The sequence below is a fragment of the Mustela erminea genome, chromosome 9, assembly GCF_009829155.1.
Source record: "Mustela erminea isolate mMusErm1 chromosome 9, mMusErm1.Pri, whole genome shotgun sequence".
Lineage (NCBI taxonomy): Eukaryota > Metazoa > Chordata > Mammalia > Carnivora > Mustelidae > Mustela > Mustela erminea.
Genome location: NC_045622.1, coordinates 15,845,963 through 15,869,268, shown reverse-complemented (window position 1 = coordinate 15,869,268; position 23,306 = coordinate 15,845,963). Strand labels below are relative to the sequence as shown.

General features: G+C 52.5%; 1 long non-coding RNA gene across 1 annotated transcript; it reads left to right on the top strand.

Moving 5' to 3' along the window:
* The first annotated feature begins 14,692 nt into the window (after nucleotides 1–14,692).
* Nucleotides 14,693–22,600, top strand: LOC116600189. The gene is made up of 4 exons (XR_004289543.1): nucleotides 14,693–18,314; nucleotides 18,501–18,605; nucleotides 20,977–21,098; nucleotides 21,215–22,600. It is a non-coding gene; the product is annotated as an uncharacterized LOC116600189 (long non-coding RNA).
* The last annotated feature ends 706 nt before the right edge of the window (nucleotides 22,601–23,306 follow it).

The window sequence follows — 23,306 nt, the reverse complement described above, 5'->3', positions numbered from 1 at the left end:
TCCCAGTGGCTCCCCGTCCTGGAGCTGCGGGGCCTGCCTGGTTCCAAGATGATGGGAATCTGTAGATATCTCCAGTGACGGGGAGGAGAACAGTGACCAAGAAAGGCGGTGAGGGGGGATAACGCCGGATGTGTCCTGCTGTTGTGGAGAAAGGGGGACACGAAGGTCCCCAACTGCTTGCAGGGTGGAGCCTGGAGAGACACACAAGAGACTGGCTACCCTGGGGAGAAGCTGGGACCCTGCAGAGCAGAGTAGAGGGAGACTTCTGCCCCAGATCCTTCTGGACTCTTTGAGTCCCAAATGCTGTGAATGTATCACATATTCAAAATGCATCAGCGGTCCAAAAATCAATACGAAAGTAATGTAAGTAAGCACCTGATTTGCACAGCCCGTGTTTGTGGGATCTCCCTGTGCACCCGGGAGGGAGGGTGCTGGAGAGTCAATCGTGTCACTCCCTTCGAAGGGGGGGGGGCATGAGGTTGTCCATGAGGAAGATAACCATCGGTGAAGGCAACACCCCGAAGTCCAGGCTCCCTGGGCTCAGGGAAGAATCCAAGTGGAGTTCAGGGCTTCCTGGAGGCGGGAGGCTTGAGCCCTTTTGAAGGTCATGTAGGAGCTGACCAGATGGAGTGGAGAGGAAGGGCTGGATGGAGCTGAGGTGTGAGTTCCGATTCTGAAGGTTAAAACGTGGGGTGCACTGGGGCCCTGGCGTCCGCGCCTGTAACGTGAGAAGAATTTGCTCAGAGAGCCCCCAGAATGATCCCCAGCCCCCTATCACCATCCTGGAGCCCCTGGTAGGAGCTTTAGGACCCAGGTCTGTGCTGGCTGTGCTTTCCCAGAGAGGCTTTTTCCTGAGCTGAGGACAGAGTGCCAGCTCCTTCCGGCTGCCTCCCCCTACTTACGGATTCCATTTGTACGCTCCGATTCCAAATCCTGCAGGATTTAATATCCACTCTGTAATCTACTGGCACCAATAGGTATTATCTAACTAAACCTTAAATTGAAAATGCTAGGCTTCCATTTTCCCCACGCCGTCGGGAGAAGTCGGGGCGCTCTACGTCTGATGTAATTGACTCTCGCGCTAATTAAAGTGTGTCGCCCTGCTGTCCTCAGACCCGCAGCCTGCTCCCCCTCCCCCAACATGCCCCACGGTCCCACAACCAGGCGGGGACTCGGACGGGCCTGTAAGGTGGCCCCAAGGTCCACCCTGTGTCTATCCTAAGTATCTCTTGCTTTAAGTCCATTTTATTTCCTCCCCTGAGAGGTTACCGGTTGACTTGCATTTATTAGGCACTCAAGGTAGGCAGGGAAATAAAGAGATGCTAAACACCTAGTCAGGCTCTTCTAACCTCCCCCTCCCCGTTTGCTATGATCGTTTTATAGGATGCCAGTTCCCAGGCCACATCGGTTCAGAGAGGAACCCGAGGGGATGGGGAGCATGGAGAGCAATGTTACAGATACTCACTCTTTGCTGGACACAAAATAACTCTTTTCAAAAAATGGAGCTTTTGGAGACAGTTGAAGATTCACATACGCAGCTGTAACAAATAACACAATGAGATCCCGTGTTGCCCCCGGTACCACCATCTTGCAAAACCTCAGTACGCTATCACGGCAGGCTGCGGACGGCGATGTGGTCCCGGGGCAGAGCAGGTCCTTGGTTTCCTTTCTCTTTTTATCTAATTAAATTTATTTATTTGAGAGAGAGAGAGAACATAGCACAGGGGTGGGGGCTGGTAGAAGGAGAAGCAGACTCCCCCACCGAGCAGGGAAGGGAGCCCGACACCAGGACCCTGGGATCATGACCTGAGCTGAAGGCAGATGCTTAATGGACTGAGCCACTCGGGCGCCCACTTGATTTCTACTCTTTCCGTGAGGGTCTCTTCTGTTGTCCTTCCGTGGGGTTCCTTGCCTCCTCTTCCCCCTCTTACCTGACCCCGGGCAACCACTGACCTGAGCTCTGTTTCTTTCATTTTGCTATTTCAAGAACACCAAACAAATAGAACCACAGGGTGTGCTGCCTTTTGGGATTGGCTTGGAGGACTCCTGTGACGTGGTGAAGTCAGCATCACTCATTCACAGTTCACAGAAACGCAAGTTGAGGCCAGGGCCGTGAAGTGACCTGCAGGGGCGGGATTTGAACTCTGCTCTCCCTGGCCACTTCCCGACCCCGCCCCCGCCCCAGGCTCACGGCTGTCACGCTGACTGGCGGGTGTTGTTAGAACGGATGGCTCTCAGTGCTCCCCGTGTCTGGGGGAGATCCCTCAGCACCCTGGAGGGTCTCAGGCCCAGAGGCAGGAGGGAGGATTCCCAGCCTGTCCCACCCAGCCTGACGCCTCAAAGGGCAGACAGAAGGGGCCCCCAGTCCCCGGCCCCCTGCAGGGGTGAGGCGGCGGGGGCAACAGGATTCCTGCAGGAAGGTGGGCTTCCCACCTTGTCTGGGGGACCTGGACTCAGGGGTGCTCCCTTGCTTGGCTTCACGACAGGCAGGTGGCCCTCCTTGGTGGGGGATGGGGAGGCTCAGGCCCTGGAGCCCTCCCCCATTCCCCGGCCCACCTGCTCCCCCAAGTCCTACAGAGGCCTCGTGGCCTGAGACTGGGTGTCACGGCCCTCTAGTCAGGTCAGCCCCTGGGCCCCAACTGGTCAGCTCTGAAGCAATGTTACTGGCACAGCTAACCAAGCATGGGATTGCTCGGAATGAGCGTCTCCCCGCTGGGCACCCCCTCCTGTCCGCCAACTCTTACCTGGGTCCTGCTCCTGCCATGACCTGGCCCGGGGTCTGAGGGGGGTTACAAAGCCAGTACCCGTGGCTCCCACATCAGTGTGACGAGAACTTCATCTCCCTGCAGAGGCCTTCCCCTCTGCTCCCAAGGGAGGGGGATCTGGCTCTCTCTGCACCCAGGGGGAGAGGGTCGCTCCCGGAACTCAGCCCCATGGTCCCTGGGCAGGCCTGGGCTTGTGCCTGAGGCTGTGAGTTGGGGAGGAAGGGGCCCCCGCTGGATCCCAGGAGTGGAGTTCCCCCGTGGTGAGCTAAGCCCCTTGGCATCAGGAGACTGCCATGGGGCAGAACAGGGGCCAGAGGGAAGACCATGTTTACTCAATGAAAGAAATTTTGCAGAAACTCTAAGTATCCAGCAGGAGCAGACTGCTTCGTGACACGGTGGGGTGTCCCTGTCAGTGCGGTCACTCATTCATCCAACACACCCTGACTTTCGACCTTGGGAAGGCATGACTCCGCTGTGACTCTCCGCTCCAGAATCCCACGGGTCTGGGGTCACACATCTTTAGCAAGTGCTCTGGACCTCAGTTGCCTCATCTGCAAAATGGGAATAATACCAGTTCCTTACCTGTCACAGCAGGGCCCACCTCTGCTTCCGATGATGCCCGCTGCACCCTGTCCGGCCTGTGCCTGACAAGACCCTCAGGCACTAACTCCTGTCGAAGTGCCACAAACACTCTCATTTCACCCTCAGGGCAAGCGTCTGCTTAGGTGGGAACCAGTATCATTCACCCCATCTTACAGGTGAGAAAACTGAGAGTCAGCGTGAGTCCCCAAACATTCGGAGCACCTGCCTCCTGCCGGCTTTGGAAAGCAGCCGTTCCCACGTTCTTGGAACCTTCTAGACTCCGAGATACCGCAGACCCAAGGTTGTTCAATGAAAGTGGGACCCTGGGTGGGGGCTGAGGAAGGAAGAGGTTGTGCGGCTGCTGAGTGGGTCTGGGGGAGATGAACGCGGGTGGTCCCGGCAGCCTCTTCAGTGGACGCCCACACCTTTCCCTGGACCCGTGGGCGGAAGAAAACTGGAGGCTTCTCTGCCCGGGGAAGGTGGCTGCATATGAGAAGGGAGTCACACAAGCACTCTTGATAAGCAGCAGGTAGCCCCGCACCCGCTAGCTAATGGGATTAATCTAACTGCACGGACGCAGCTGGGCAAAACCAAAACACAGAACCCAAGCTAAAGGACCCCACTTAACGGGGGAGCCCTGGGAGTCTCACAACACGTCACCTGACTGGCTGGCCCGCTGCGGGGGTGAGGTCGGCAGGAGGAGGCCACATGCGATGCCCGAGTGTGGCATGGAGGCCAAGGGGACCCTGGAGGAGGGCCAGGGACCAGGGCACTCAGGCAGCCATGGAGGGGGACAGGGCAGCGTCTGAGGGTCATAGTGTCCAGTGGGTGGGGACATCCTGAAAGGCAGAGGCAGCTGCCAAGCTCTGAAGAAGTGGGAGAGGCCCCTGCGTAGTCCCCTGTCAGTCCCACCTGACGAGAGGGTCCCAGCCCTGGGAACCCTACCCAGTGACATTCACAGTAAGAGAGCCAGGTCTTTATCTAGCTCTGCTTGCTGGTCTGGCCTCCTGAGCCTCAATCTGGCCTCCACAGTGAAGGAAGGGAGGGGACCTCTTTACCAGACAACTCATTCAACCCTCACTATGGTACTATAACCCCACTTTACAGTTAAAGAAACTGAGGCACAGTTAGCTTTCAGATTACCCGGGACCTAGAGCCTGTGCTCCTGGCACTGCCCCAAACTTCCTCCCTTCCATGGCGTTGGTGAGCAGCAGATCTTTCCTGGGCCTGCCATGGGCTCAGATCAGCTCCAAACCCAGGGTGAGAGCAGAAGCTTTTTAACCCCCCAGGGTCTAGATCCCTGCTTCCCTCTGCTTTGGCTCAGGATGCCCATCACCGTGGTGATGTCCTCTGGCGCTGTGGTGATGCCAGCTTTCGTGGAGCCCCCGGGATGGGGACACCAGGGGAAAGTAAGAAAGACCATGGAAATGACTTTCTGGGCCCTTCAAATGGGGAGAGAACCGGTGGGGGGGAGCAGTCACCCTATCCAACCCTCGGCCTCTAGTTGGCAAGTAAACCAAGGGCATACCCCCCTTTCTTTAAAGCTGAAGAATGAGAAAGTCGGTTGCTGGTGTTCACTGAGCATTTACCCTGCGCTGGGAGTTTGCTGAGCCCCTGATCCATTATTTCTCCTGACCCATCCAAGGACCAGGAGGCGGGGACTGCTTGTGTGACCTCCATCATACTGGGGAGTAGCTAAGGCCACTCCACTGGTAAGCAGGACATGGGGGAGCCACACCTGGACCCCAAAGTCCCGGGACACCCCCCCTTCCCAGGATGCGGCTTGTTCCCTGTTTCCCAGTGTCTCGTGTTGAGGCAGTGGAAAGGGGAAATGTGGGTTCTCATTCCTGCTCCCCCAAATGACCTGGTTTGGTGGCCTGGGGCAGCCCCTTTACCTCCAGAGACTGAACATTCCCCATTTATAAAACCAGGGGCAAGATCTCCGCCTTACCTGCATTGCTGCCTTGTTGTGGGAATCAAATGAGAAAAATACACCTGACTGGGGTTTCATGCTGTGAGGCGTTACATAAACATGAGTTATGATTCCACACCCTAGAGCAAGCATGTTCCTGAGCTCGGTGTGGCTTTTTTCTTTTTTTTTTTTTTTTCCACTAATGCTGTCAGGAACAATAATCACTAGTAACAATCCCATTGCTTCTGTACACACCTCCGTGTGGGGACCTCAGCGCTCCTGGGGACATCGTCTCTGCACAGAGCCCAAGAGGAGGGGGCTAGCGCTCCGCATTTTGCAGTGGGTCAGCTGAGGCAAGCAGCAAGAACAATGAGCTGACCAAGATTCCCAGTGCTCCCCAAGAATGTTCTAGGCTTAGAATCCAGGATTTCTAGACTCTACTCCCTCCAGCTGGGAGGGCTCGCAGGCTACTCCTGAGAGTGATTTATGGCAGAAATTCGCAGACTGGGTGCTGCGTCAGCTCTGCCTTCCTACTTTCCCGTTCTGGTGGCGGCCTCTCTTTATCTGCTGCTCACCTCCCACTGCCTCTCCCCTCCAGGAGTTGCCCAAGGCTGAGCTGGGCCTGATTTCAGCTCCTTTTTGGAGCTGGGCTCTCCCTAGTGGCTGGGAAACGGGAGGCGGTGGGACGGGCAGGGAGGGGAGAGCAGGATGGAGACCCACCCCCAGTCCCAGGCAGGCAGTCCTCTCTGGGGTCCCCGCTGATCGTCCACACGGCCCCTCATGAAAAAGGCAGGAGGGAGGCTTGGGGGCAGAAAAGCCACGTCGCTGGCTTGTGTTCAGTAACCATTCAGCATCAGATCCAGCTCCGAGACCCACGGTCCGAGGGACTCCCAGGCCCACGTGTTCCCTCATCCCCAAGGTCGGGAAAGCATGGACCTCGGGAGGGTGGGCAGAGCTGGCCCACTCAGGGCCATGCAGACCCCGGTGTGGAGCTCCTGCTGCTTTGCCATCAATGGTAAGGCGTGAGCTACAGGCAACCCAGATTCCAAGCCCCGTTGCGGGAGTGAGCTTCTGGACCGAGGAGTGGGGAGCAGGAGGCCAGGAGACATTGGGTGCTTCTTCCCAAGCCGTCATCAGGACTGGCAAAGCAGGAGACCAAGGACTTCTGGGAAGGCAAACAGGGCCAGTGAGTGGGTGTTTCCCAGGCAAACAGGCCGATAGTTAGAAACAACAACAAACAAAGGCCATATATTGAATTTATGAACTCCACAGATATATTGTATTATGAACTTATTTTTTAACAGGAAGAAACTGGAAACTCAGAGAAGTTTTTTAACCTGCCATGGTCACACAGCTAATGGATGCAGAAGAGACGGCTTGGGCTGGGTGGTTGGAAGCTGGGGTGCAGGCCACTCTCTGGCCAGGCCCTGGTTTCACTCTCCCCACAGCCTTTACCTCTTACAGGATCCAGAACCTGAGGACACCTGCCGTGCCCTCTGCATCTGAGCTGAGCCAGACGCAGCATGAGTGTGCTCAAGGCCACTGCTCATCCTTTCTGGTTGTTTGGGACGACACATTGCTCTCCCTTCATGTTCAAGTCCTGGGTGGGCGTGGGGAGCTCGGGAGGGCCTGGCATGGCTACCGCAACCCTCACTTTGGAGACCTAGAAGGTCAAGTTTGCGGGCACTGGGGAGTAGAGAAGGGACTTGGGAAGCTGAAACAGGACTCTGAGGGCTTGAGGGGGACGAGGTGGGGGCTGCCATGAGGGACAGCAGGTCCTACCAGGCCAGTGCAGCTCCTGCCTCTTGACCCCTCTCTTGGCCCTGCAACACTAGTGCCTTGAGCCCACAAGGCGGGGCACTCCACCTGACTCCCGGGGCCGGATCCTCACAGGCTGCCGTGGTGAGCAGGCTGACGCGGCCAGATCTTCCATCACAGGGACGAACTTGTTATGTATGTTGATTGGCGAGTGATTTGCAGCTAATTTGTTAATCAACCACAGCCTCCAACGTGGGTGTGGCTGCCTCTCCCTGAAGATTCACTGAGAAGATCCCTTTTGGAGAGGCTGGCCTAGGCAGCTTGGAGGGGGTGCGGGTGGGGGTTATGGGAACACGGGCCTGAGCTCCTTCGCACCCACAACCTCCGGGACCTCACCGTCCTGGTCTGAACCTGCCTGCGGTTCTCTAGGATTCCCCGCACCCTTCCCCACCCCGGGACCTGCCACTCTTCCCTGGAGCCTCCCCTGCTCTAGGACCTCAGCGGCATCTCACCTCACCCACTCTGCCTCAGTTGCCCCGTCTGTTTGACAGGTAGCTACCGGATCTCTTGGTAGGGAAGATGGGTTATATCTGAAAAAGCACCCTACAGCCGACGGGGCGCTGGGGCAGCCTTGAATTGGCTCACAAGGGCCGATTGTTCAACTTTCAGTGATTTTGGAAGCTGGTTGAGAAACACGGCCATTATTAAAAATTAAATTATATGAACTTACAGTTGAGTAAGTTATATTAAACACAGAGGTAAAAAATACTCAAAACTCATTACTAAGTCCTAATTATTATTATTATTATTTTAAGATTTTATTCATTTATTTTACAGGCAGAGATCACAAGTAGGCAGAGAGGCAGGCAGGGGGCGGGGGAAGCAGACTCCCCGCTGAGCAGAGAGCCCGATGCAGGGCTCCATCCCAGGACCCTGGGATCATGACCTGAGCTGAAGGCAGAGGCATTAACCCACAAAGCCACCCAGGTGCCCCAATCCATTTTACTATTATCTGTGCTCCTGAGATTATTTACATCAACTGTATCCATATGTTGGAATCGCTATATAATGGCCCATGGCTAAGCATCTCTTTCTAAACCCGCATTCAATAATGTCACGTTGGTGGATTGAAATCAGCCAGGGTGGGAGTCTTTACAACATGGAAATTAGCACACGCTTTGAGTCAGGTCTCCATTCATTGTTTTGTTATTTGTTTAGACTTAAACAGTGATGGGGAAAAATCTTAATAATGCAGACTGAACTTAAAAGTGTTTTGTGTGTGTAGCTATTACATTCTAAATGGCACCCCAAATCGAGGAAATATTCTTGCAGTAATTGAAGACTATTATCAGTTCAAGGGAAGAAGTCGCTCACATTGGTGACAAATAGAAAAAAGTTCCCAATGAACATCTTTGTGGTTTCTCTCTCTTTTTACCCATTAATGTAAATGCAAATATCAACCAACACCCAGGTGGGAGCTGCTCTCATTTGTCAATTGCAACCACAGGTTGGCCACAGATAGGAGTTTTGCAAAAACACATATTGGCACACCACTGACGGCTATCCCGTCCCCCCCCCGCCCCAACCTGGTTCTAGGACTTGAATGGTACCATCCAGCTTTAATGGCTGCTCCAGATGTTTGGGAAGAGGATGGAGTGTGACCTTTTCATCCTTCCCAACTCTGTCCATAAAAAACTATTCCTAGCTGGGACTGGGGATATCCTCTGGAGGGAGACCTGGGGACAAAGTTGTCTCGAGGGCATGTTCTTGTGCAGAGAGCAGAAGCATCCAAGATGAGAACTTGCCTGCTCTGCTCTGGCGGGGGGCCTCTCCACCTGCTGTCTGACTCCCTCTGGACACGACAACTGATACCACCTGGGGTGAGGCCACCATCATCTCTGGTCTGGATTTTGGCAAGAGCCTCCTGATTCAACTTCCTGCGTCTATCCTTGACCCCCCTGCACAAGGGGTCCGGAGATAGCCAAAGAGATCCCTTTAAAACCTAAAGCAGATCATCTCCTCCTCTGTTGGAAGCCCTGCCAAGGCTCCCCTTTCCAGGCTTTCTGGTGACCCTGTGCCATCCCGCCTCTGTGACCTCATCCCCATCACCTGCCTGCCCTGTCCTCACTATGCCTACCACACTGGCCTCTTTGCTGTTCCTTGTGCCCGCCAGTCATCTCTCCTTTTGGGGCCTTTGTACTGGCTATTCCCTGCCTGGACTGGTCTTCCTCCAAGTCTTTGCTGGGCTGGCTCCTTGGTCTCTTTTAGTTCCGCTCAACCTCACTCCCCCTGAGGCCTTCCTTGATCAACCAGCCAACACAGCACTTGTCCCCCACCTCGCCACACTCGGTCCCCCTCACCCTGGGCGATCTTTAATTTTTTCAGACTATTTCTTACCTTGTAATATATTCTCTAATTTCCTTATTACATTTGCCATGGAAACTCAGTGTCGTGAGGTCAGGGGCCTTTGTCTGTTTCATTCGTGGATATACACCCATCCTCCAAAAACAGTGCCTGCCCCAAGGCATGTGTCAATAAATATTTTTGAAGAAATGCTTTGTGGGAGAAAGGGCAGTTTCTGAGGAGGAGTCCTTGCAGCAGAGCAGAAAACACTTCCTCTCTTGATCAATGCCAGGATGGGAGGCCGGCCTGCCTCTGCTCAGCCGGGCCCTATAGCTCATCTCCCCACTCAGAGCCATCTAGGACCCTCTAAGTGTCAGGATTCTCTGGAGAAATCACCAATAGGCATTGATGCAGATACATCAAAACAGGGAGAGAGTTACAGTAAGGAAATGGCCCACATGATCACAGAGGCTGATGAGTCCCAGGTCCTCAGGGGGCAAGCTGGACCTGCAGGGGAGCCCGAGCCTTCGGTCCAGCCCTGCCAGGCTTAAGACCCAGGGGGAGCCAATGTTTCCATCCAGTCCAGAGCAGGAGACAATGGAAGTGCCAGCTCCAGGGCACACGAGATGGGGCTTTCCTCTTCCTCCTCCCTGTTGTTCTATTTCCATCTTGGATTGATTGCCTGAGGCCCACCCAAGCGGGGGAGGGCAGTCTGCTTGATTCCCTCTAGGGGTTTAGATGGTAATCCCCTCCTGTACCGTCCTCACAGACACACCCAGAATAATGTTCCACTACCTGTCTGAGCTCCCTGTGGCATGCAGAATTAGCAGGGCAGGCCCTTTATGTGCCCCAGCCCTCACAGAGTGGACAGCGAGCAGGACACAGCAGCCTTAACCACGTGCGACCTTCTCCTGAATGCGCGATGCGCTGGTGATGTGGTCTGTGAGCACGGCTGCCTCCTGCTCTCCAGGGGCCGAGAACCTAGGTAAGGAGGAGAGGAAACACGGCTTAGAACACCTTTGTGGCCTTGGCCTAGCCTCTGTGTTCTTTTGTTTTTTCCCCCCAAAGATTTTATTCATTAAATTGAGAGAGAGAGAACAAGTGGGACAGGGAGGGGCAGGGGAGAGGAAGAAGCAGGACCCTCCCTCCCCCCACTGAGCAGGGAGCCCAACGTGGGTCTCCATCCCAGGACCCCACGATCTTGACCTGACACTTAGCCGACAGCCCCCCCCCCCCGCCGCACCCCCCCAGCTTCTGTGTTCTCATCTGTAATATGGACTTCCGATCTCACAGCTGCAGGGCTCCAGTGAGAAAATGCTTTGTCAAATATAAAGCATTTTGCAAGCCCAGGGTATTTGTTTTGCAAACTTTTTGCTCCTACCCAACTTTGGCAAATTCCTATCCCTGCCAAGGGAGAGGTTAAGCCTGCCTTCTTCTTCATTCAGTATCTTTTGTCCTTGGAGGAGAAGCAAGGAGGAACGGATGTATACCGTCAGGGTCTTTGAAGACAGCCCTAGTAACAACACACACTTTGAGAAGCTAGGCTGAGAGTTGATGCTGGCTCTACCCTGAGCCCTGGAGGGAATCGTCAGATTGTTGGATTTCCCCACTCCTGTGGCCTTGCCCAGAAGGAGGGACCGCAGTTCTGAATATGGCAGATAGATATGACATCAGAGAGTTTCCTGTCTGGGGGCTTTGGAAGAACAGGTCTGTCCCAGGTAAGCTGTGTGCAGGCACACCTGGAAGCAAGGGGATGAATGGGAGACCCATCCGTCCTACCGTCCAAAACAGGTATACATTCCCACTGCGGTTTCCCCACTGTCATTAGTGCGTCCCTTTTCCCCTGGCTCTGTGTGGTTGGGAATGAGAAACCCGAAGGCACCTTCCTTTCTAGATTTCCCTTCTGGCTCCCCCATCCAGTCACTGGCTGAGCCAAAGTTCAGGTAGAAACTTGTCTGGCTCGATGGTCAAGATCGCCAAAGCCGTCTGCTCTCCAGGCCTCACAGCTGTTTTGTGAAGACGGAGCGTGGCTGCCTAGGCCACGAGCCGCCTATCAGGGAGACGTGTGGCTGATGGGAAACTTGCACCACAGTGTGGTGAGAGCGATATCCAGGAGACAAGACAGCAGGGCATGGGCACCCCTCCCTCCTGACCCCCCACCCCGGGAGCATTGCACCTCAATGCCTATCCTTAGCTACTCTGTGCTGGGGGCTTCGGGTCAGTGGGCGGGTAGGAAGCTCTTTGGTTTCATGACATAGTGATGATGGGGCTCATTCATTTATACATTCAATCTTTTGCTGACTTAGGAGATAGTCATTGAAAGCCTATTCTGGGCCCATATGCTGGTGCTGGTTTAGATGTGGGAACCCAGACCCCTTGGCCTTAGAGCTTGCCATCTAGTTGGGAGACAACTGCATCCATGTAAGCAAGTGTAAAGAGGGAAACTGGATGGATATGGGTCTGAGCCTTGAATACGTCACTTACTAGCTGTGTGACCTTAGGCAAGTTATTCAACTGCTCTGAACTTCAGTTTACTCAGCTTTAAAGTCAGGATGAGGGAGAGGGTGATGGGGTTATGGACTTTGAGGGGGGGTGTGCTGTGGTGAGTGCTGTGAAGTGTGTGAACCTGGCGATTCACAGACCTGTAACCCTGGGGCTAAAAATACATTATATGTTTATAAAAAATATAAAAAATTAATTAAAAAAATAAAGTCGGGATGATAAAAATACAGATTTCCTAGAGTTGTGAAGTTACTGGGAAGAACATACACGGAGTACGCAATAGAGAATTGGCTGGTTGTCGACGCACTCTGTAAGCATTCTTGTGATCATCAACGTTGCATCTTCAGACACAGAAGCAGGAGTGGCCTCCCATTGAGCAAAGTGTCACCCCAGGGGTGGTGGGTCCAAAGCATCATAACCTTTACCTGGTAAAAACATCAAATTCAGCCAACGCCTTCAGCCTTTGGTTAAGAAAAGCTCTAACAACTAACTTTTTCTTTCCCCCCTTGGTGGGATCAGGTGGGTATTTGAAATGGATGAATGAATTGATGGTTCTAATTGGATGAATCAATTCATTGTTGTGGCATCTTGGGGACCCAGTCCGAGATTGGTCACAGTTGGATCCAAGGCCCTGGGTGCATTGTTTCACAATGCATCTTTTGGCTGCGGTTTTGTCTTTTTTTTTTTTTTTTTTTTTGAGTTTTTATTTTTATTTGGTTCGTTGACACACAGTGTTAAGTTAATTTCAGGTGGCCTGGTTTCCTCTTAACTTTGGAACTGTTAAAGCTACGGGATTAAGCATGAGGACACGTGTGTGCGTACACACACACACACACACACACACACTCACACACTCACACAAGGTAAAACCATGCCAGCTCATGACTATCCCTGCTAAGCTGGGACCAAAAGAACCCAAACTTCATAGTTTGCCAACAGCCTTTACCTCTTCTCAGCCGGTTCTTTTTCCCACCGCAGAAGCCTGAGAGCCAAACAGCATCATCTGAGTTTGGTCACTTTCCTGCCAGTCACTGGCCAAGGCTCTGGTTGTTGGCACAGTGCTCTGCTGCCCATGGAGAGGGGACATTGGCGCTGCCTGGCACGGAGAGGGGTGCTGGCACCATGCGGCCTCTAGGTGCCTGCAAGAGGAAGCAGAGGATGCTGGGTACTGGCAGGCAAACCTGTTGACACTGAAACTTGGCACGTCTGGGTGGCTTTAGCAGTCCAGACAGAGAATTAGCACGGAGGGAGAACCTGCACAGCCATGCCAGCCCGGCTCCTTGGGGCCACCCGTGGACAGATATTTCTTCCTTGGCAGAGAGCTTGGGACATCTCAGAGGCAAAGTTATGTGAAGTAGGATAAAGGCGATTCCAGCACGGCTATGAGCCTACCCTCTGGGGAGGTTCTATACAGTACTTTTTGCTGCATGGGTGGGAAACCTATATTTTCTGGGTTTTTCTAGAAAGCAGGGTAGTGAATGCCCCTTCTGAGTTCTTGGAAATTGGTAAACTGGTGCTGTCTTGAGGATGACTCCTGTCTGCTTTGGGAGCAGTGTGTCCCATTGTCAGCCCCAGCCCCTGACGGGGTGCACGGGCACTCCGCCTTCCGGGGCCAGCTGCTGACAGATGGTGCTGGGAGACCCATTCTGGGACCAGCAGCGCCTCCTCCCAGCCATGGGATGTGGACAAGTTGCTTAACTTCTCCCGGCCTCAGTTTCCATCGGCCCTAGCCACTGTTGTGAGGACTGAGCACAGGAATGCAGGATAAAGGGTATACCTCAAACACGTGTGAGGCATTAGGTCATGCACTCCAAACACAGCCTTCCCCCCAGACTAGCCTCCTGTGCTGTTTTCTCATTGCATCTTCTTAGAAAACTGCTTACTTGGATATAAAATGCCCAGGAGAAGCAAGATGTCCTTCCCACCCTGCCCGTCTGTGTTCATGCAAAAATCTCTCTGCACACAGACATCCTCCACCTACTCCAAAGCCCGTCCCCGGGCAGGGCAGGCACAGGCTTGAGGAGGGGAAGGGCGAGCCGGAACAACTACAGAAACCAAAGATCAGGGATTCTCTTTCTACTCCTTTCTGGGTTTCCTGTTCTGAGATGGGCGAAGCAGCCTGATTTATTTTTGACAAATGTATCTGCATCATGAATTATACTGGGGATGGAATTGTTACATTAAATCAAAGTTAATTTTCGACTTCTGTTCAGGGCGCCATAAATAATCAACTCCAGGGTAAGGTTATGGACTGATGTCACCCAAATTATGCTAATGAGGATGATTAAACTTTTGAATGCTAAGTTTCTGTAAGAATAACAATCAGTTAGCATTTACATTTCTGCCATGCCCTAGGATTTGCAGCTTTTTCTGAAGGCCCTATTAAATATAAATAACAATACCATTTTTTTAAAGCCAAGTTGAGCCCTATGGGGCATATTCAATTCTCTTTCCTGGCGCTCAGCTCCTGCAGATGTGGGTGGGGGATCAGGCTGGGAGTCCAGGGTGCACAGAGCCAGCCGTGAGGGTGGGACCGAGTACCACAGCACTGTGCATTTCCATCTGCCTTGGGACCACCGAGGGATTTTCAAGTTCTAACAGAGAGGATAATTCAGTTTCGAGTTGGTCCATTCAGAGAGGGATGCCGGGAAGTCCCGCTGAGCCTCCGAAGTGCCCCCACCCCCCAACCACCCGACTGCTGGCCATGAGCGATTTCCGAAGTTTTGAATTTAGGATGAGACGCCAGCTCCTCGCCTTCTCTGAGGCCTGCTGTGTGTCTTTGGGCCCCTTGCATTAAATCTCTGTGCTTTGTTGTCCCTCCACAGGCTCCTTTTCTAGAAGGCCACTGGATTCCCTACTGGAGCCCAAGAAGGAGCAAAAAGGCCCCTCTGACTTCCAGCCACATGTTTGGCCACCTGTTACGAAAGCCTGCCCCTGAGATGCTCATCTCCTGATGCCTGCCAGGGGGACCCTTCCCCTGCCTCCCCTGCCCCCCCTCCCCCGCCGCCCCCGGCAGCTGCTGGCGTAATGACAGGTCAGCTCACAGGTGAGGCTGTGGGCTGAGTGGCTATTGTTTATCCCAGTTTCAATTTCATCGTCATGACAACCCACACATGTCATTGTCCAAGCCGGTGCCTCCACACTGAAGGCATGTGAGGAACTGTGGTCCGGGCTCGTGCCCCCCACCCCCGCTGCCACCGCCCCCCAGAGGGTCGAGGACCCATCTGCACACTCGTGGGGCTGCTCCTTTCTCTGCTCCTTGTGTTCAGGGTGACCTTATTTTCTCTACCACTTACCCAGAAATTGTTCTTGAAAAGTGTCTCATTTCCACTGAATTTGGCCCAGAATGATTGGGGCCGTTGCTGGGCCTGGATCTGATCTCTCTCGTCAGCAGTCTTGCAGACTCTCTGGGTGCCGCCGGGTCCTGCACGGCTGTGACCGCTGGATGAGGCGGCGGGGGGGGGGGCAGGCAATGGGTGGGAAATACGCCTGCTTCCCTCCCAGAGCCTCGGAGGAAGGCCTCCCCAAAGAGCCTGCTCCCAGAACCCAGTGAGGGACATCTCCACCTGGAAACCTGCCTTCGCCTGGCTTCCCAGCTACAGGGTGCCCCTCCTAGAAGATTTCAAGAGACAGATGGCTGCTGTTTCTGTTTTGCTCTACTGCTTTGAGGAATCCTTGAGTCTGTGCGGGGCTGTTTAGACACCAGCTCTGGATGTTAACATCGGTGAGCCTTGAAAGAATTGCTCGGGCAGAGTGGGACGTGTGTCTACTGAATTCCTCTTTTGAGTCGTCACGTACTTTATGGTTCTGAAAGCAGACGTTCCTTTGATTTAGGGAGCAGGCTCAGAAAGGGACTCTTTTTTTTGTGTTGGCTCACTGATGAGTCTTTGGGGAGGAGGCCTTGGCCAGGATTTCCCGTGATGGAGGGTTACGAGGCAGGCCTTTATAGGGAAGGAAGCCTATCTGCCCCCTGAAAAGCCTTCTATTGGAGGTAGCTTCCCTTGCGGCTAGAGGGTCACCTGCTGTGACCAAATTGATGGCTTATTTGCTTGAGTATCATGGTGCAGGACACACACACACACACACACACACACACACACACATATGATATTGGGATTGCTTTGCTTGAAAGAGGCCAGAGGGACTGAGCTGCTAATTGAGCCTCCAAATCAAGAAAGGTTATTACAGAGACAGGTGGACCCACTGCCCTGGGAAATGGGGAAATGCTGAGGTTAGGCACATGTGTCTCGGCCCCTCTGTCATCATGGGGAATGGGACAGGATTGAGCTAGGCTAGGCGGCCAGAGAGAGCAAAAGGCAGGCAGGGGTCGGGAGCCAGGAGCTGAGCTAAGCCAAGGATAGGTGGAACCCTGTTAGAAGATGATCAGATGGGGGAGGGAACCCTGTTAGAAGGTAGTCAGATGGGGCCAGGCCGTTCCGGTGGGTGAGGCTAGGAGCCCGTAGTGTTCCCCTTCGTCACCGTCATTCATTCTGTGGCTATTTTGGTGTATCGCGATGTGCCAGGCGCTCTTCTAGATGTCATGAGGGAGTGGTCAGTGAAACAGGCAAAAATTCCAACCATAAGAGCTTCACTTTCTACTGGGAAGCCCAGCAGACAAGCGGATCATTTCAACACCTAGTGCCTCAGCTGGGAAATGAGGTCTGCACTAGGGGAGGAGCATAGGGAGTGCAGGGGTGTTGCAATTTTAAATTGGGGGGCAGGGCTGGGCTTTGTGAAAGGACGGTGCTTCAGCAGACTACAGGAGGTGAGGGCTAGAGCCCTGGGGATATCTGGGCGAAGCAGACCTGGGCAGAGGGAACAGCAAGCTCGAAGCACCCAGGCCTGGCGAGTTGGGGGCGGGCAGGCGGGAGGCCTGCTTGGCTGGGATGAGGCCACAAACTGGGGGAGCCACAAGGGATGCTGTCCAAGAATTAATGGGGCCAAGAAATGATGTCCAAGAAATGGAAAGCCATAGGGAGGTTTGACAGAGGAGAGCTCTTCTAGGATCCTAGGGGCCACTGTGTTGAGAATACATCGAATTTCGACTAGGTCCTCACTCTGTCCTTGTCCCAGGACTGGAAAAGGTGCCTATGATTACCAGATGATCTAAACTCTGCTAGGATTGGAACATTTATAGGAAAACACTGAACTGAACACGTCACACGTTTGTACCCATGAGCGAAGAGGCTGACTTGGCCCAATCTTGGTACGACCCTCACCCCATCTCCTGTCCCCTCCATAAGGTTGCCAGCCACGGGCAGCTTGGAAAGCCAGGCTCTGGCCCTGGTCAGGTTCTCTCAAGTCCTACAGGCTGTCTTTGGCCCTGCCGCCATCTCCTATCCCTGGCCACTCCACCACATAGACACTGTTGCTCTCCCCGGAGGCCTAGATCACAGCTCCCCCTTCTGAACTGGAGGGATCCGAGCAGAACTGCTGTGTCTAACTCAGATTGGTTCGAGGTCTGAGGCTTCCAGCTCTCTGACCTTCAACTGACTTCCATGGCCCAACCAAGACTGACTCAGAGCAGCCCAGCCCCAGGGGTTAGCCGTTCCTCTGGTCTCCCTGGCTTCCTTGGGAGTGTTAATACAAGAGTCCCTGAACTTGCCTATCAGATTGGAGTGCTCATTGCTTCTTCCATGATCCAGAAAACCAAGAATGTCCGGCATCCTGCTCAATGAGAAGAACAAGTCAGCCGCGGGGGTGGGAACATGTCCATCCCCATGGGTGGTCCAGAAAATTGGCCCTGTGGGTCTCAGTGCTGTGAGAGGACAGCTGGGCCCATATGACCCAGGGTCCATTCCCCTCCAACATTTAAAGTTTCTGTGTGATGTCACTAGCTGGTGCCCCGTGAGTGGGAACTTACTCTCTTTGCCTTACAGGGATGGGTTTGGGATGTACTTACGGATGCTCCTAACTGAATTTCTTCCACACCACTGATGACAGGCTTTGTGGGTTACTGACTAAAGACAGATCTGAGCTGGCAGAATCAAAGGAAGTGGGTTTAGGAAAAGATCCAAATTACATTGAGGGAGAGCCCACTGCTGTTCCAAGCAGTCAAATACCCCTTTTTGATTGAAAACTCTTGTTATTAAAAATGCATTTAAAAAAATGAAATCGAAAGCAAATCCTTTCAAATAAGATTTTAGCCTTATCTCAAATCCAGGGTTTTTGGTTTTTTTTTTTGAAGTTCTACCTTCTCACACTCCGTACAGAGCTCTGCTGGGAAGACCACAGACCATAGCCGCCCATCCTCCACGCATGCTGACTCAGGAAAGCAAGGATCCCTCATGTTCCCCGAGACAGGCGTGCAGTGTGTCTCCCTTGGGCTACTTTCTAGGCTGCTTGTGTGCAGGAGGCGGTCATCTAGACTGTGTTAAATGTTGTCCCACCAAAATTCCCACTTCCCTCAGGGCTGAAGCCTGGACTCATGCGGAACCCGGACTCCGGCAGTGGTAGGTCCTACTCACCCCCCTCAGACTTCTACTCCTCTGTCCACGCGATCCCTTGAACTTGATGCTTTCTGCTCCCCTCTAGACCACTTTCACTAGGAAGCTCTTCCTTACTGTATCTGGGGGTGGGGGGACCCCATCCTGTGTCCATATGGCCTGAACTTACCCTTAATCTGTAACCCCCTGCAGGAAAGAGAAAGGAGCCTGTGAAGTAGGCCGGCCAAGACAGTGTTAACATGAATCCTACTTAATTCCAATTCCACGATGAAAGGCTCACTTTGAGACTTGATTGAGGTGAGTTTGGGTCAAATAAGAGGAGGTTTCATTCATCGCCACAGCCTCTTACTGAGCCGGCATTCAGGGCTGGGCCCAGAGCTGGGGGCTGAGGGTCAGAGGAACAATACTTGGTCCCTGCCCTTTAGGGAGACACACAGAAACAAATAGGACCTAAGGACAGAACATGCAAGCCGTTCTGAAGTGTGTGTCCAGCCCTAGGGAGAGCGAATGAAGCCCGGCTAGAGTGCCACGGGAGAGGACACTAGGGCTAGGGGTTCAGAGAAGAAGCGGACTCCCGTGTTGGGTTTCAAAAGCCTGAGTAATAAACTCACAGAAATAGAATTATGGAACTCATTACCTCCCAGAGAGATTACGAGCAGGGACCATAATGGGTTCTGATAGTGTGGGAGAATGCCTGTGGCTGTCAGAGGAGGAACCTCACGCCTTACCCCTGGGGGGGAGCGACCCGCCCCGTTTGAGGAGGTGCTACTTGGCCGGTGCCTCAGCACTCTCCTGCCTCCACTTCCTCATCTGTAAAATGGGACACAGAATAACATTGCGTGTCCTGCCGTCTCATGGGGTGGGTAGGAGGATGAGAAGGACCAGCGCCGTGGAGCTTGCCAACAAAAAGTCAGGTGCAACGCAAATATAAGGGTATTTTTAAGCATTTTATTTGCAAAGAATTTCAAACTCACAAGAATCGCGAACCTAAAAATAATACAAAGAACATCCACTTATACACTTTGCCCAGATTTACCTATTGTAGTTTATTTTTAATAGAAAGCCAACCCTCCTCTCCCTAGAGTTAACAGTTTTTGGGTTTTTTTTTAAGATTTTATTTATTGATTTATTTGAGAGAGAGAGAAAGCACGAGTGCACAGGGGGAGGAGCAGAGGGAGAGGGAGAAAGAGGGGGAAACGACTCTCAAGGAGAAGACTGTGCTGAACACAGAGCCTGACACGGGGCTTGATCTCATGACCCTGAGATCACGACCTGAGCCGAAACCAAGAGTTGGATGCTTAACTTGCCTGAGCCTCCCAGACACCCCTGATTTGCCTATTGTTGACAGTTTACCCGATCTACTTTTACCCTATATACATAAACTACAGTTTACCCTATATGCATATCTACTATGTATATATATACTCTCTCTCTATATATATACAGAGATGTAATTATGTATATATTGTCTAGATATACACATACCTATATGTATATATACATATACACACATACATATGTATAATATACATATATAATATATGTCTATAAATACACATATATCTCTATAAATACTATATGCACACATAGTTTTATTTGTATATATCCTCACCCATCATCTTTTTCTGAACCATTTGTGGTAAGTTACATACATTGTGGCTCTTTATCCCTAAAACACACCCCAAAACACACCCCAATACACATAAGCATGTGCACGCACACACACACATATGCACACACCCTATCCTGCCCCAGACTGAGGGTAAATAGTCAAAAACTACTTTTATAAGTTACTGGGATTAGTTCTTTCTCTCTTTTCCCCCTTCAGTGTGGTTATGATCCTCATCATTGTATTGAAATATAATTATATTGAAATATAATTAGGTTCATTTGTTTCTGTCTTTTCCTTTTTCCCCATTCTTACTCATTTTAATTTATTTTTGGAATTTATAGACGATGGACATGCTTACAAAAGTCAAAACTATTGAAACAAAAAAAAGGTACACCCTGAGATACCGTTTTCTCCCATAACCTTCTTCTACCCCGTCTGTCTAGTCCGATCAGGCTGTTCTAACAGGATCCCACAGGCTGAGTGGCTTACAGACAACAGAAATTTAGTTCCCCAGTTCTGGAGGCTGGACGTCTAAGATCGAGGCTGCACCTGATTTTGGTGTGTGGTGAGAGTCTGCTTCCTGGCTCATAGACTGTGGGTCTTTTTTGTTGGGTTTCCCCAGTCTTGAGGGCTCCGTGCCCACGACCTCATCCCTTCCTATAGGCCCTGCTTCCTAAGGCTGTCCCGTTGGGGATTAGGTTTCAACATACAAAATCCGGCTGGGGAGGGACAAATAGTCCATCTCTAGCACCATTCCTTCCCATTTCTTGCAGATAATCAACCTCATTATTTTCTGGTTTAACATTCCTGCATTTCTTTTATAATCCTAAACTGATCTATGTACATTTTCTTATTTTCCCTTATTTCTCCAGCAAAAGATAGCATTCCACCTACCCTCTTGTGCGCTCTGGCTATCCCACACAATAACGTCTGGAAATCACTCCCTATCAATTCATAGTGATTTTGTCTTCCTTTTTTTTTTACAGCTGCCAGGCACTGTGTACACATGCCAGAGTATATTCAAACGATTGTCCCTAAAGGCGTTTTGTTTTTCAGGATGGTAGCGCCCACTGTGGAGACTTTCCCCTTTGTAAGCTAAATGCACATCATGGGCAACGGGACATTCTGAGCATCTTGGCCTCGGCTGGGACGCGGTGCCACCGCCCCTCCTTTTGGAGGTGAATGTTTCTGACCATTGGACTTGTTGGGGGAGGCAGGGGCTGGGGCTCTCCCAACATGTATGTGAAAGGCCAGGACCTTCCAGGGATTTGAGGACAAATCTCGTCTACTCTAGGAGGATGGAGGCAAACACAGCCAATGGACGGGGGAGCTAGAGGAAGCCGTGTGGGGGATGAGACCCAAAGGAAGGCAGATCACGTGAGAGAATGTCAGAGGCACTCCACGAACCCACCCGCGTGAGAAAGGTTCGGGAACGGTAAGCCAGACTCGGGCTCCGGTCCTGCACCTCAGAGGGGAGGGTTAACGCTTCGATCTTCCTGCCCCCGCCCCTTGCTGACGTGTGTGATTTGAGATAAAGGAGCGATGCATGCCCTTGAACGGAAATATCCGTAGCCCGTGGGAGCTCAGGAACCCTTGCCGTGTGACCTCCCGAGACTGAGCGAGCAGACACGTTCGCCCTGTTTGCAAAGTCAGCGTTGCCACTGCGGGAGAAGCAGGGGCGGGTTGCGCATCCGAGCAGGGACTGTCCTGGACTGGACTGTGAGCTCTGGCACGGCCACCCAGGATGGGGGCCGTGGTGGAGGCCGTCCCCCGCCCCTGTCCAGGGGAACGGAATTGCTGCTTGACTAACTGGAGAACATTTATCTTCCTCTCTGTGCGGGAGCATTTCCCTTCTCACTTGGTGAGAGCTTCAGTACTGAGTTTCGGCTTCCCCAGTGCTGGCAGAATCAGGGGCCGCCTTCCCTGTCTCTGGCCTATGCCTTCACTCCAGTGTCAGTGGACTTGGCCGTATCAAGGTACTCACAGTAGAAAGAAGCCCAGGAAGTAATGCCTCAGGGGTGCTGCTGGCCCTGGCACTTGGGTGGTGGGTGCAGAGAACAAGGCCGGAGTGGCTCTGAGCCCATGTGGGACTACCCCGTAGAGTCTCAGCGCTCCATGGGAGCAGTGGCACCCTAAGAGACTGACCTTTGTGCCACTGCACAGCTGGGAGCTTGGAGCCTTGAGATGTGGGCATTCAGGTTAGTGGAACCATCTCTTGACCTCCTGAACGAGGAAGCCTGTGACATGTGGCCTGTGCTTGGATGTGGAATCACCACAGACACCGCCGATTCTCCTCCTTTGTCCAGGCAGCCTGCCTGACAGATGGACGGTCTGCATCACGCTAATTAGTGTTTGCTCCTCTGCTCCTGGGTGCGTGCCTTATGCCCTCCCTCCTGTGCTTGCCCGTGCCCTTGAAGGCAGGGGCTGTCTCTTCCCTCCCCCTGTCTCCCTGCAACGTGTGTCTGAACTCAGGGGTAGTCGGGCCCTGGGGTTCACGAAGGTCCCCTTGTGCTCATTACTCCTGCTAACAGGTGCTCAGCTCAGGGCCTGTGGTCTTGGATTCCAGGGGGCCTGACCTGAGCTGGAGAGGTAGGGAATGGGGTACAAGGCTCCTATGCCATGCCCCGTCTTCACAGAGACCTCCCCGCCCCCGCCCCAGAGGAAACAGCACCCCTGTCACCACCCACCTCCTGAATCTTTTTTTTTTTTTTTAAAGATTTTATTTTTTATTTATTTGACAGAGAGAAATCACAAGTAGGCAGAGAGGCAGGCAGAGAGAGAGAGAGGAGGAAGCAGACTCCCTGCTGAGCAGAGAGCCCGATGCGGGACTCGATCCCAGGACCCTGAGATCATGACCTGAGCCGAAGGCAGCGGCTTAACCCACTGAGCCACCCAGGCGCCCCCACCTCCTGAATCTGACTTAGTTTTCTTCTCAGCACTTTTCATTCCCACATTTGCCCATGTCTCTCCCATTAGAACCGAGCTCTGTGAAGGCAGGGATTTCTGTTTTTTTCCCTGCTCATTGTCCAGGCCTAGAATAGCACTGGGCATGGAAAGAATATCTTAGCCAATACTTGTTGACAAAATATAATGCCACTGTTGCCAGTAATGACGACAATGATGAAAATTTCGTAAATCCTTTGATCCATTCTTTTTTTTTAAGAGATGAAATATATCGGAGTGCCTGGGTGGCTCAGTGGGTTAAAGCCTCTGCCTTCAGATCAGGTCATGATCCCAGGGTCCTGCAATCGAGCCTTGCCCCCTGCCAAATTGGGCTCTCTGCTCAGCAGGGAGCCTGCTTCCTCCTTTCTCTCTGCCTGCCTCTCTGACTACTGTGATCTCTCTCTGTCAAATAAATTAATAAATAAAAATCTTAAAAAAAAAAC